Genomic DNA, 15,561 nt, shown 5'->3' with positions numbered 1-15,561 from the left:
GCAGCCCGGAGACCCACAGCAGCAACAGGGGATGTGTGTCATCTCACTAACCTCCCTCTTCTGAGTTTTCTCTCAGGAAGTAAAGCCCATGGGAACTATGGAGGAGCTGCTCTCTAAACCTGTATGGATACATAGATCTGCCCAGTGCAAGGGGTGTACTGTGTGGCCATGAGAATGCCTTGTTCAACCTCTGACTACAGGGGTCACACTTGATCAAGAGCCCCAGCTGCTACACTCTGATATCCCTCCTAACAAGGCCACTCTTGCCGTGGGCCGCTGCCAGCCAGTGACTGAGCATGGCTGGGGTGTTGAGGCTTGCCTGTTCCTGAGAGATGCAGGACTCCTCTGATGGTCAACGTGGATTCAAGGACTTCCCAATGGTATTGCCAAGCTTTTTTAGACTGCACAGTGACCTAGAATTCTGCTACCCAACCTTCTTTCCCTCTCTTCTTTACTCCAGGTCAGCCTTGCATCATGGTCTGATGACTCTCCCAGCCTTACCTGGCTACCTCTCCATTACCGCTCACTAGTGTTTCCTCCAAACATATTTGCACTTCTAATCCTGTCTTGGCGTCTGCCTTTTGGAGAACCTGGACTGACCAAGGGGCGCATCAAAGTCCTCTTTAATGTCCATTAGGACCTTGGAACAAGCCCATCTATATCTCAAGTTTAAAAAAAACAAAACAAAAAGGAAGAGGGATAGAAAATTTTTGGACATTGAAAAAATATTGGAGATATATGTACTTCAAAAGTGATTATCTTCCAGTCATGGGATTCTAGGTGATTTTTATTTTCTTCGTTAATTTTTTAGTACTTTTTAAATTTTTCTACAAAAAGCATGTATTAATTTTTATAGCTGGGAGAAATATTTTGTTTTACAAATCAGTCTATAAAAGTCTTTATATATATAGGCAGGCTTTCCACTAGGGTGGCTCTGATAAACTGAAATGGAATCTCTCTCTCACATCTTTATTGACTCTCTAAATGGAGACCCCAACACAGAAAATCACAATCCTCGTATGTACTGATGTGATAGATGTTGCTGGCTCTGTCCCCACCCTCAGCCCCTCAGCACTGCTTTTCCATGTGGCCACTAAACCTCTCAAGATGCATTGGACCACTGCCAGGCTTCTGTCTCCTGCCACCACCCACATCCCAATTCTTGCTGGTTGATTTTATGCTTGTGCATTAGATAGAGGTAAGAGAAGCAGTATAGGCAGCTGAGGGGAAGGGTTTCCAGGCTTGATCATTGCACTAGCTTCTCCATCCACCCAGCCCAGGACCCGCAGAAGCGCTCAGGTGGGGCAGACAAAGGAGAGGAGGAAGTCCACCTCATTGTGGACGATGAGCTTCCCTGGGTGGATGTTGTCGGGCTGTGCCAGATTGGAGGTCATTTCCCAGGCGTCCACAAAGACCACACGCAGGTCAGCAGCGGCAGCTCAGAGGAGCCGGTTCACCTGGAGGGTGAACCAGTCACCGCTATACACGGACTGGTAGCCGGTGTTGGCCAGTTTGATGACCACAAGAGTACAGGGTTCCCAGGCCAGTGGGGCAGACATGACTGCCTGGATTCCTGCTGGTTGTAGCACTAATATGGATGGAGGGAAGGTGGTGAAGTGTGCACCCAGGCCTAGCACCACCACGGTGTGGGGGCCCCTGGCCAGGCCCCCGAGCTCCCGGACCACGGAGTTCAGGGAGGCCACTGGTGTGCAGAGGGAGCGCAGGGGCCAGCTGTGGGCCCACCAATGCAGCACGATGCCCCAAGTGGTCTCCAGGGCCATCAGGGGCTCCATCTGATATGTGGCATGTAGATCCACTGGCTTCAGGGCTGTGGGGAGGACAAGAGAGGAGGCTTAGGGATTAACATAGGACAGTACTTCCTTATTTAAAAACACAAAAGATCTAGGATCACTTTCTTCTTAGACCTCAAGTATCCTATGGTCCAATCACTTGATTTTGCTCTCTCTCATCTATAATATTGCCAATGACCTCCTAGTTACCAAATCTGAAGGTCTATTCTCAGTCCTCAGCCTCCCTGGCTCCTGTAGCCTTTTGTCACATTGACTTTCCTTTGGAAACCCTCTCCTTCCTTGGCAGTGTGCTGTCACTCTCAGCACTCTCCTATCTGACCAAGCACTCCAACTCAGATTCATCCATTGGCTCCTTTCAGCCACCCCTGGATAAAGACTTGCCCCAGGCTACAGACTCAGGGATGTCCAGTTGATGTCCTTGCACAATGGTTGCCAGCCTAGGGGGCCAGTGGCTCCTGAAATCCAGTCTATTCCCTTGGTTGTGTGCCCTGACAGAGAGCTGGATGCATCTGCAGAAAAGGCCCTTTCTTTGCACAAAATCCCTGCCTGCTTGCCCCACTGTGTGCTCCAGGGCTATGTGGGTGCGGAGGGCACATTTCTCTATTTCACAGAAAGGTGCCAGATCAGCTAGCAGAGGCTCTGATTTTCCCAGCCTTCTATCATGAGCTTCTATCTATCTTTAAAAACATCTCTGGCTTAGGAAACTTATCCTTTCCACCCTTCCATGAGCAGAATTGTCCAAAGAGACCCTAGGAGGTCACTTGAGGTTGCCTAAACCTTGAATTAGCTGGGAATGGAGCTTCCTTTTTTCTCAAAGGGAGGGGCTGCACCCAGACTAACTTTCCTGGGAGGCTGGGGGCTTTGATCCCTCAAGCAGAAGGGTAGACAACATCCCACAGACCTCAAGGTCTCCAGGTGGGGGCAGCTGGTATTCTCAGACAACTTCTGTAAACAAATGGCAGCCCACATCCGGATGGTTTTGTGCCTAGAAGCCCAATAAGGTGGCTCTCACACTTGTAGGCAAGAAGGGAGGGCTGTTGGTGGTGGGGGTGGGGGGGTCCCTTCCATGAGAGCACAGACCCACTTGTGGGCCCTGCACCTCTCTGCGGGATGATGGGAGGACAGGTGGGGGAGGGGGCTGGGTGCTGGTGTTCTTTTTTTCCTTGGCTCTCATGTTGCCCCTTTCCCTAATAAAGCACATTCCTTAACCTGTGTTATGTTATAGTGTGTAATTTGTGTATGAAAGGCGATACTCAGGTGGGACTCACCTTGCGTGACACTCTCACCTCTTTAAACTTATATCCTCAGGGGGATAAATACCAAAACTGTGTCTGAAATCTGACATCTCATTTCAACTCCAACTCCGTGTCTTCAAATGCCTCATCCACATGCTCCCCAGAAGCCGCTTCCCCACCTCTTTAACCCAATATGAAGAGATATAAAATAAATAACCAACTTCTCCCATTCCTGTACCTTGCTCCCACAGCCGGTCAGGTACCCCACTAACTTCCATTTTGAGTTCACTTTCTAGTTATCCATAGTTATCTGGTCATCTCCCTTCGTTCTAGAACCAATCAGTCAGCAGGACTGTCAATTCCTCCAATAATACTTCTTTTTCTGCTTACACTCTATTTCTTTACCAATCTAGCCTCTCATCACCTCGCATGTTGACCATACAATTGTCTTATAACTGGTCTTTGGTTTTCTTTTTTCAATTCAATCAGCCCAATAAACTGAAAACTCTGCTTAAAAACATTCAGTGTCTCCCAAATGTCATAAGATAAACCCCTGGTTTTCTCTATACTTCTTTTCTTAAATTCCGACCCTATTCCTCCAATATCTCCTGGCAAATACTCAGTTCCAGCCAAGGTTATCTACTCATTGTTGTTCAAATACATCTACTCTCCTGTTAGAGCCCCTGACCATCTACTTAACTCTTGAGATTATGCATAATCTGGACACCTTGTTTCCCACCCCTTCCCCTGCCCCAAACCCAGGCATCCTTGTCCTTCCACATCACGCTCCTGAAATCCAGGCATCTTGCCTCATCGACAAGATAGCTGTGTTCTGCCTTCTCAACGCACTAGTTGTCCTTTTCTCTTAGGAGTCCTGCCCTCTTCCCTCACGGCCACTCGCAAGGCACGGTGTCACACAGATACTCTCACCACTGCCGAAGTGTGGAGTCCCCCATCATGTGGACAACGTGGCCAGCCAGGCAGCCCAGGATGCTGTCAGCAGTGGAGGAGGAGCGGCTGGAGCTGGAGGGTGAGTGCCACACATCTCGGTGGTAAAAGCCAGAGGGCTTTGGAGCTGGGAGCCCAGTGCAGGGGACAGAACTATAAGCAATTATTTGTAAGCAAAACAATCAGTGGAGACAGAAGAGGCTACAGCCTCAGGCATAGAATAAGTGTTGCCTTTTCTGCAGGCCCCAGTGTCACTTATCCAGACTCCTGTTGCTCTCCCCGGCCACCCAGATTATAGAAATACCCTGAGGGAGGACCTTGAATGCCATATTCCTGAAGAGAAACCAGTTGGCAGGAGGGGAGCCCTTAACGGAAACGTGTATAGAAAGGAATCCTGGCTAAGTTGAAATGGGGGTTCTTGGAAGAGAGGAAGTTCTCAAAGTCAAGGGCATCCGTCCAGTGTCAGGGCTCCTGGGAGATGGTGAGGGCTTGGGGGCAGGAGAGGGATTGGAAGCTGGAGTTCAGGGATCCAGCTTCTTTGAGTTTCCTGGCTTCAGGGATTTCATCAGTGCAGAAAGCAGAATTGTTTAAAAATGTAGCCAGGATTTGGGTTTTGTTGAGGCATGGTGGGGCCAACAGATCAGGAGGTGTTTGCCATTGAAAAGACAGTGTGTTACTCACAGTTCCTGAGAGGTGGGGCACACGGCCACATGGGGAAGCACCAGTCAGTCAAGAGGCATAAAGAGCAGGGGGCAAATGTGGACAAAAGCCTTTATTGTGGCTTCTGCAAGAAGGAATGGGCGAGGAAGTGTCAGCAGCTGAGCAGGTTTAGGAGTGAGTAGTTTGAATAACTTCGGTGGGCTCTGGGGTATAGAGGCGGTCTCTAGCTGTCTGGTAGCTGGCCCTGGGGTGATTTCAGGCAGGGAGATGGTGTCCTGGCTGCAAGAGCTTGATGAAAGGAGGCGGGGGTGGTGGCGTGGACTCAAGATTGGGTGGGTTGCATATCAAAGGTGTGCTCAAGGCAAGTTGTTTTGCTACCCTACGAGTTAGCTAACTCTGGGAGGGGCAGTTCCACAAGGCCCTAAGATGTCAAAGCATCACAAAATACAGAAAATATAAAACATGATGAATACCAGAAAGTGCTTGGAGCCTTTTGCAAGAAGTCTTAACTCTCCTGTTGGTCTCACTGAGCCCATTCCAGTCGGTCTCACACTCCCACCACTCCCAGAAATGGCTAAATCCAATGTTAGTTCTCAGCTCTTGTCATCCCTGGCCATCATCAGCCCAGTGTCGCTCCCTCCTCCCTGAGATGTGCTCTTCTCCGGTGCCAGGACACCTCCCTCTCCTGGTAGCCCCTTTGCGAGCCCCTCTTCTCTCCAACCTCCTTATATTGGAGCATTCAGGCTCAGACCTCGCTCCTCTTTTCCATTCACTCTCCCTCCTTTGGTGGTCTTAGCCTCCTAACTTTAACTTCCACAGTTAGATCTCCAGCCCAGACTTCTCTGCCAAATTCCAGATTTGTGTATCTAACCATCTGCTCAACATCTCTGCTTGATGTCTAATAAACATGACCAACCTCCTGATCTGCACCCCCACATATCCCATTTATAGCTTTCTCCACTTTAGGATGGCAACTCTGTCCTTCCAGTGAGTGGGCCCCAAACGCTGCAGCCATCTGTGAGTTCCCGCTTTTTGGCACATTCCACATTTTGTCTCTCAGGAAATCCTATAGGTGCTGTCTTCAGAATATATCCAGAAATGAATCACGGTAGACATGTCTACTACTGCAACCTGAGGCCGAGGCCTCCTACCTTTCAATCTCTTTGCTTCTTTCTTAACCTTTTGCTGTCCATTCTCAACACAGTAGTCTGAGGGACCCAAAATGTATATCATACCATGTCCATCTTCTGCTCAAAATCCTGCAATGGCTCTCTCTTCACTTACGGCAAAAACCAATGTACTTACAGAGCCCTTCCTGGTCATGCCATGTCCTTCCCTTAACCTAGCTGGTCTTTTCCCCATCGCCTTCCCACCCTTGACTCCATCCTAGTTACTTGGCTTCCTTGCTGTTCCTCAGATGCACCAGGCACACCATTGCATTCCCTCTGCCTGGAACCCTCTTCTCCTGGGTATATCCTTGGCCAACCCTTTCATCTCCTTGAAATCTTTGCTCAGTTGTCAGCTTGTTAATGAGATCTACCCTGACCCTCTATTTAACATTGCAACCTGCCTGCTGCCATGCTCCTAATCCTGACCTCCTCTATATTTAAAATTTTCCATAGCATGTATATCCTTCTAAGAGCCTATATAATATACTTACCGTTAATGTTTATTGTTTATCATCCCTTCCTCCTGTCATATGTAAGCTTTACCAGGGCAGGGTCCTTGTCTTTTGCCCACTGTGTGAAAGAAACACCGACCCCTCTCCCTGGTCTAACAGGCAAATCTAGCAAGCCAGCTACATAGGCTTAAAGTCAGTACAGAAATCCATGCTGTCCTGTGACGCAGCCATGCAGGCCTCATAAGCCTGTGTCTAAATGACCTTGCAACCCCTCGTCTCATGACTGAAGACGCTGGCAGGATGAATCAGCAACAGGAAGAGATAACAGGTACCTCACTTTCACATTTCCCAGCTGCATTTCTTAGAGATTGAGGGAAAAAGTAACAACCCTGGTCCTTGCCTTCCTCCACACATAGATAACACCGACATCCCAAGCCTTGTTTGACATATAACCAAAAAGTTCTTGTTCATGTTATCTTTGAAGTATGTGACTATTATAAAGTATATGATTATTATCTATTTTTAGACGTGTAAGCCCTTTCCTGCATGTACACTGCTTTGTTAAAAGGTATATAAATTGCACTCAGACCTGTAGACCTTGGAGCAATGCCTCAGAATATTCCGTTGGACTGTTTCCCGGGACTCAATTTCCTCACTTTGATTATTTGAATAAACTCCTTCATTTAACCTTTACCTAGAATCTTTATTTCATTCAATAAATTGGCCACCACAAAGGGACCCAGAGGGACTGCCTGAGACCACTTGGAGCATCGAGAGGACTCGGCACCGTGGTACCAGCAGGGCCCTTTGAGCCCATCCAGCTCGCCAGAGCTCCAGCTGCAGCAAGGTAAGTCTTTCCAGGGTCTCGGATCTCCTGATCAACAGTCGAAGGTCCTTGAGTTTATTCCATAATTGTTTTGCGCTTGTCCAGATGGGGCAGGTTACCCTTTGTGTTCACAGAGAAGAGAATTCCAAACTTGGTGCTCAGGTTTTCTGGCCTTTTGAGCCAAGAAAAATAAGGAGAACAGCTGATGGCTTGAATCAGAGTTTCCCCTATTTGCCTCCTTGACAAGTGACAATTGGTTCAGCTAGTGCTGAACCAGAATGGGAAATAAAGCATCAAAAACTGGAAACTGTGGGACATCCAACAGCCAGCCGCCTGCTAGTACGCCCGCAAAAATACATATGGAGCACATGCTTGCAAATGGCTCCCTTCATAGGAGGATATCACTAAATGAGATCTCACTTTAATGTGGCCAAAATGGGCAATTTCAATTTACCCAAATTCGTGTATTTGCATACACAATTGGAGAAAGCCAGCCATAAAATTAAACAACCAATGGGAAGCCTATTTTAATTTTTTGAGCCTTCTAAATGAAATCAAGAATCCTTTATTGCCTCTCTAAAAAAAAATAATTAGGGGGCCGGCCCAGTGGCATAATGGTTAAGCTTAGCACGCTCCACTTTGACAGCACAAGTTCACGGGTTCAGATCCTGGGCGTGGATCTACACCACTTGTCAGCCATGCTGTGGTGGAGACTCACATACAAAGCAGAGGAAGATTGGCACAGATATTAGCTCGGGGCTACTCTTCCTCAGAAATAATAATAATAATAACTAAATCAGAGACATGCCAGATTAGAGAATGACAGGCACACCAGCAACCAGGCTAACAAAAATGAAACCAAATCTGCTGTTCCTCTCCCCTCTTTTGCTGAGCTCCCCTACTTCAACTGCCCCCAAATTCCTGATCTAAAATTAAGCAAGTGGAAATGGGTAAACTTTTGAGATAATTTGAAGTTATAATGGCCATTCTGGGGAACCTTTGTTTCAGATAAATCCACCTTAAAGTTCACCCTTAAAAGAGAGGATTCAAAACCTCTCAGAGACAATGGAATGCCTTCTTTGATTGATATGCAGAAGCTTGTAAAAGACAAAATGACTTCAAAAACAGCTCTAAAAAGGATCCTTACAGAAAAAAAAATCTTTAATAAGAATCTTTAGCCGTCTGAGCAGGAGACATTAACGGAGTCCATCTGCCAGAAACACAATTTGGATCCAACTATTCTTTTGAGTTTTGTACCTGAGACATTACAAGCTTTGTTTGACATATAACCAAGAAGTTCTTGTTTATGTTCTCTTTGAAGTATATGACTGTAAAATGTGTGAGCCCTCTCCTGCACATACACTGCTTTGTTAAAAAGTATATAAACTTCACTCAGATCTGTAGACCTCAGAGCAGTTCCTCAGAATCCTCTGTTGGACTGTTTCTCAGGACTTGAGTTCCTCACTTTGATTATTTGAATAAACTCATTCATTTAACCTTTACCTAGACTCTATTTCAATCCATAACTGTGACATTCCCAGTGTCAACAGCAGGGACATGCAGGTAACAGGTGCTCAGTATGCATCTGCTGATTGAAGAGGTTGTGTCCTAGGAGGAGAGGGGAATTTGCTTTCAGGGGGAGGGGAGTATGAGAGAATATTCCTGAAATCTGGAAAGATGCCTGCCTGTGGCCTGCCCTAAGAGTTTTGGGGTCCTAGTGCCCCATAGAGGTGACAGAGCTTCAGGAAGCAGGTGAAAGATGATCCCAGGGACTCTGGACCCAGGTGGAGATGCCTGCCCCCACCCCGCCAGCAGAGCCCAAGACCACACAGGCTTGGACAATGGACGCTTAGGGGTGACCACTGTGGACAGAGGACTAAGGTAGGATCCCTGATGGTCGCCACACGTGTGGTTATCTGTTTAATGCTTGTCTTCTTTCGGCACTCTGTTAGCTCCCGAGAGATGGGGCCATTCTGCCCTGCTCTCCTATCCCCGGGACTTCCAGGACTTTGGACAGTGTCTGGCACAGAGTGGTGGTGGGGAGCATGCTGAGCACCAGCAAATGCCTGAGATCAGATTATAAGAACTGACAGAGCCCACTACGTACTTCATGCTAAGCACTTTACCTACATTAATTTGTTTGTTCCTCACCACAACTCTATGAGCGGGGTACTATTATTATCCCCCTTTATACATGAGAAAATAGAGCTAGAGAGGTTAAATAACTTGCCAGAGATCACGCAAATAGAAACTGGCAAATCGCAGCAGGTGGAACAGGGCTTTGAGCCCAGACAGTCTCACTCCAGAGACTATTGGGCTTTACCTCCAAGCGACGTCCTGAGACGGCTCCTGTGTCGAATCTCAGATTTATTTCCAAACAATCAATGTAAAAAGGATATGTGGTTCTCCTTTTCTGACCAAATGGAGCAGAAAAATTGGTCTGGAAAGACCAAGGTCTCCTGGTGCTAAATTCTCACGTTGAGAGTAAATGTTAGTGGGAGCTCCCAAGAGGCAAGAAGCCTCCAAGATGGGCGTCTGGCAGAGCTGGCCCCTTGGGGTTCTCCAGCCCAGCTTGCCTCAATTCTTAACAGTGGGCTCCTCCAGTCCTCATCAGAGCCAGTGATAAGTTTCATGCTTGGGGCCATGGAGCAGCAGCCATCTCACCTGCCAGCCCTCCCACCTGAACACCTCTGCCTCTTCCCACGGCCTCTTCTCTCCCTTTCCCCTCAGAGGAGGTGTCCCTCCACCTCTGCTCTGCCCCCGACTCAGCCATCTTCTGGGACCCTGTTTTTTTGCCTCCTTCCTCTACTCTCTCTACTGGAGATCAGATGCCCAGGTCTCCATCTTAAAAAATGCCTCCCTCCTGCCTGGGGTCTCTGTAGCCCCGGCCCGGCCTCTGATCTCAGGGACAGTAGGGCTCACTGTGAACCAGTCTGTTTTCACTGTCTGCTCTCCCTCACTCTCATTCTCTGTCCATCCAGGGAGGCTTGCTTCCCTGAGACTGAGGGTAATTCTCTGCCTTTATTTGCTTGGCTTCCAGGCTGCAGTCTCTGCTCTCTTCTCACTCAGTGGGGTCTCATCCATTCTCCCTACTCCCTGACCATATATGCTGGTGATTTCCAAATGGACACCTCTCCTTGCAGGGGCTGTCAGAAGAGCAGAGAGGGTTGGAACACTTCTCTCTTGCCGGAGGTCTGTGGTACTCCTTCCAGCTTCAGCCAAATTGTTGCCTACCCTGACCACTATGGGCCAGGTGGCATGCCCTTTCTCCGTGTCCTCAAACCACTTGGTGCATACTACAGTTAAGCACTGATCACATGGCAGGTTTTAAAAAGTCATGTGCCTCCTTATTGAAAACTTGTAGAGGGCAGGGATGCCAAGCATTATGTAAAAGTAGTCAGCACTTAGCATGAGACCTGGCATATAGCAAGCGCTCAGGAAACGTGTTCAGTAGAAGTGGGTAGGTAAATGATAGGGTAGGGGCTCAGGAAGAGTAATCACAGGGATCAGAACTCAGGGCTTGGGGCAGACACCCCAGACGATGCTGGGTTTCTCACCACACCTGCAGGGCCTCCTCGTGGAGTGTGGTCACATTGCAGTAACATCCACTTGAATGTCCTACCAGTGAGTCACAGGGCAGGATGGGGGGTCGAGCGCAAAACCAGAGCTTTCCCAAATCTTCACCTCTGTAGTGACAGGTAGACTCTTCCTCCCCAATTAACGGGGGGATAACATTACAAGTGACAATTTCTTCATATCCTGTGGGTCCGTTGAAATAGCCCATGAAATCGACTGTGGCCCACTGGTGTCTCCAGATCCCTCGCAGAATCCCAACTACCTCACTGGAGTGGATCAGCCGCACTTGCACCTCAGCCTGCCCAGCCCAGAGCAGCGGGAAGGACAACAGGAATGTGCCATTCTCCAGATCCTGGACATCCCCAGGGACCCCGGCCTTCAAGTCAGGACCCAGCTGCTGCACCCAAAACAGATCCCCACCATGGGTCTTGGGCCTGCCCCGGTGGTTTCTGGCTCTAAGGGTGGCCTCCAGGTAGCCTCCTAGGGCATAGCTGGTCTGGGCAGGATCTCACAGTTGGTAGGTGGAGATATGGGGGCTGGTGGAGGCCAAAAGGTCACCCCATCTCCCAGGGTCGGAGGTCAGTGGAAAAGATGGGTTAGGTCTGAGAGCTCCCGGGTGGGAAAGCCAGAGGACTTGCAGGCAGGGCAGGGCCCTGGGGGCAGAGGGACAGTGCTGTCAGGCCAAGAAACTCTGATGTACAAGATCTGTGGGTAGAGAAAAAGGAACCTATCAGTGGTTTGTGTCTCTTCATTTTTCTTCTGGGAAGGAGTAGTCAATTCACCAAACTTAGTCCTCCTCCGCCTGGTAGGTCTCAAGCAGGAGTCCTACCTGCCCTGCCTCATGCTGCTTCTGACCCAAAGCTGGTGTCTGAACCGCCACCACACATCTGCAGACACTGTCTTGTGTTAAAACCATATGTCTGCGGATTTTGCTAAATTCTACAGAGAATAAGTAGCAATCTTTGTCTCCTGGTCCCAACTGGCTTCTGCTCCACCACCTGCTCCCCTCTGATGTACACACTCTTACTGCCACTGGACAGGGGTCCAGGCTTGGATCCACCCTCCAGTCTCTAGCTCGCCCCACCCCTTACAAGCTCTTCTCTTTCTGGACTCCAAAACCTGGAGTAAGTCCCCTACTCCTTTCCCCCTCTTGTTTCCTCTTTCCTCCACCTGGCCTCTACCATCTCCATTCCAGATTTAGAAGAAAGATTTCCTTTACACACAGAAGAAGGAGCTAGAGGCCCACCTCAGGGAGCAGTCAATGGAATTGGACACGTGGGGACCCAGGGCTTCCCTGCACAAGAGGCAAAATGGAGAGAAGTGTTCAGGTAGAAGGAAGTGCTGGGGAGGGAGTGGGCTGTGGCTCCAGCTCTCTCTAGCCCCCAACAAAAATTCAAGTCTCAGGTAAGCACAAGCCTAAGTTGGCCTTTCCTCATGGGAAACATCCATATGGTTCAAAATCATAGCACAAATGCTCAGCAATTCCTCCAAGGGAAGGAAGTCAATCCAGTTTCATGGCCCATCAGCATTTGATGGTCTCTAGCCCTTATCTACCTCACATCCGGTTTGTTCTCTGACTACACCTTAACGTCAAGGATCTTGACCCCCTTGCTCAACCTTTCCTCACAGCACAGACATTAGGTGATGTATACACACTCCTGGCCATTGGATACTCCCAGGTCTCACCAGGGCCAGGGCACAGGGGATACCCAGATGCCTCCCCTTACATAGCTCCTGGATAGAGTCAACATGAACAGGAAGCAAGATTTGGGAGGTACATCAGGAAGGAAGGACTGGTATAGAGGTCAAGGGGCAGAAGGAGATATCGCCTTCATGCCGATCATTGAGAACTGTCCTGGAGGCACTTAAGCCCCTGGAATTTGAAATTTTCTGTACCACGTCGTATGAGTTGTTGGCGTACGTAGTTTGTGACTGAGAACTGGGGAGGCCACAGTCTTACCAGGGACCCATGTACCATGGGGCCAAGAGGCATATGCAGTTGGGGAATGGGACATGATGTGGTGCAGTCCTATAGGAGACCAAATCAAATCAGCTGAAGCCTTGGCTAAACTTGGCCAGAGGGGACAAAGGAAGAAAGGAAGGAGCAGAGGAGGAGAGCTTTGAATTGGATACGAAGTTGAAGTTTAAAACGAACAGAACTAAGTCTTAGAGAAGCAAAATAAACTGATTTAATAACCAAAATTGACTTTAAAGTCATGGAGTTAGACTGAGATATGATTAAGGAAGCCCAGGGAAAGGATGGCATTCTACAGACACAGTTCATAGCAATAACCAGAAGAACTGAAGTTGTTTCAAATTTATATTTCAACACGGTCCTCCCGAAGCTGGTTGTAAGTGCTTAAGTAAGCACGAGCCTGCAGTCTCTGCAGGCTGTAGAGACCCACATTGTGGTTCACGGCTGCAGTCTGGCAGCTGGATTTTCATTGCATGGGCTTCACCAAGCAAAAACTGGGCGTCTGATGTTGACTTTGATCTAAGAATCTGCTCCTAAAACTGGGGCTAGAGTACCAAGACAGGAGAACATATGATTTTGTTTGTTTTGTATTTCAAGAGCATACCACCTCCACCCAAGTCAACTTGAGGGGGTTCTTCTGTCAAGGGGTAGATGAGGATTTGTTAAAAAGGAGTGCAACGAAAAAGATGACATGTAAAGGCTGTAACGAAGGAGGGGAAAATGGACTAATTTTAAAAGCATGTTAAAATATTAAAAGCACAGTTGAAACTTTCTGAAGTGATCAGGAAACAATGGAGAGGAATATAATGCCAAAGACAAACCCTCTACCACAAAAAAAGATGTGACACAGAGAAATATTTTTGCCAACTTCGAAGTAACACAAGTTACTGAAATACTGGAAAATTCAAAAGCAGAAGAAAGACAAATGTGTTTGTTAGAAATTACTTTTGGCCAGCAGTAACAGACACTAACTTCAGTGGCATAAGCAAAGAAAGATTTACTTTTCTCACAATGAGTATCTGCAAGCAGACAATTGATGACCTTGGTTCAATGTCTTAAGGATGTCAGGGCAAGGTCTCTGTGATTCTCTTGGCGTTTTTCTCAGGGTCCCAGGAAGGCTGCTGGAGCTCCAGCCATCTCATTCACTTTTTGGCAGCAGGAAGGAGGAAAAGTAGAGCACCAAAATAACTGAAGAAGTCCCACCCAACAAGTTTTGTTTATATTTCATTGACCACACTTGCCTGTCATGGAGTCAGGACATATAGTCTTCTCCCCTTTCCCTGCTGAGCACATTACCCAGGTTTGGGTTAGTAGGAAAGAATGGAAGAATATTTCTAAAATGAGCAAAATCCTTGGAACCACCAGACTGAGTTCAGGAATCTGCTGAGAGAGAAACTGCCCCCAGGAGGCATGTTTCATGGGAAAAAGCAATTCCTGTGCAAGAAGCAGTGGCCACAGCCTTTGAACAGAGCACAGAAGATGCCTACACACAAGTTATGGCAATATATTTCTTTCCATTGTGCCATTTGCAGAACCCACACCTTATGCAGCAATTGGATATCAGGACCAGGGAACTTAATAGGCATCAGGAAATTAAGATGTTTTAAACATACATGATACGGGGAAAACGGACCCCTCAAGTCAGATCTGATGATGAAGCTTTCGTTATTGCATATTTCTGCATTTTTCCAAAAGAAGAAATTGCCCCATACCCCACTCTCTGGAAGAGAAGGCAGTGTGCAGAGGTGGATTTTCCCTACTGCTAATATATGCAGAGGACATGATCACTCTCAGTGGGAGAAATTTCCCAATAAAATTTAAGTTCATAGGTTGTGGACTTCAGACATCCAGTGCAATGCCAACCAACTGGTGATCTGGCGAGGCCAAAGCCAAGAAGCTTTTCTCTTCTTTGCCTACTAACTTGCCTTCAGATACCTCTGAAGCCCAGCTTTGGCTTTGGCGAAACCAGATACTTGATTGTATTAAGTGCTGAGCTCTGGGAACACTGTTTTCTGGGTTAACTGCTCGGAGGGGTGGGAATTTGCTATTATTTTGTAAATCTGGTGGGTGTGGGTCTGCTGCAGTGATAATCTCAGAGTCCTGTTGACTCTGGAGGCCTTTCTTGCCCTTCTTGCCCTTCCTCCATCTCTGAACTCTCAGGGCCTGTGTATGTAAGATGGTGCTTCTGTATAAGTGTGTCTCTTGTGTGGATCCAGGCTCTCCTGCAGGCGGGCTTCCCAAGGTCTGGACCTGAGGAGGGTGTTTGTGACAGACACTGTTGGTTGCCTATCCAATATTCCACTTTTTAGGGGGGCAGAATATAGCCAAATGTGTTACATTGTTACCACGTGACACATTACTAGCGGTCTGAGCCGATCATGACATTCACACTCCACACTTTCCCAATCTTCTTGAGAGTTTCCTGGTTCTGGCTGATAAGACATGAGAAGAGGTCTGATGAGAGACCTCAGGGACAGCTTTCTCTCGCCTAATAAAAGGGCCCAATGAAGCTGATGCTGTCTCTATTTTATTTCCACCCGGGACGTGGATTCAGTGTCTGGAGAGGCATCAACCATCTGATAAGAAGAGAAAGGCCGTTTCAAACCGCCTTTCTCCTCCACTACCCACATACTTCTGGTGCTGGGTATCGTAGGAAACATTCTTGTCCCATAGGACCTCTGACATGTGATAGGGCTGTGTCATGATGCAGGGTTGGCACCTTGTGGGGAAGGAGTGTTCCTGGAAGCCATTCCTTTACGGGGACGTTTAGCTATAACTTAACTGTACACAGGAATAGACTGCAAACCACTTTAAATCAAAACTAAATGTTCCTCAATTCAAATTTCCCTTAATGGGCTCTAAAAAATGCCTGTGACCCCTCCAGCATCACCTGACACGGAAGAAGTTGT

The 15,561-nt window shown here is 47.8% G+C and overlaps 1 pseudogene; it reads right to left on the bottom strand.

The window, feature by feature from the left end:
- Window positions 1–1,295: 1,295 nt before the first annotated feature.
- On the bottom strand, window positions 1,296–15,355 carry LOC131422899 (NXPE family member 3-like; annotated as a pseudogene).
- Window positions 15,356–15,561: the final 206 nt, after the last annotated feature.

The sequence above is a fragment of the Diceros bicornis genome, chromosome 26 (genome assembly GCF_020826845.1).
Source record: "Diceros bicornis minor isolate mBicDic1 chromosome 26, mDicBic1.mat.cur, whole genome shotgun sequence".
NCBI lineage: Eukaryota > Metazoa > Chordata > Mammalia > Perissodactyla > Rhinocerotidae > Diceros > Diceros bicornis.
This window is presented reverse-complemented; position numbering and strand designations above follow the sequence as displayed.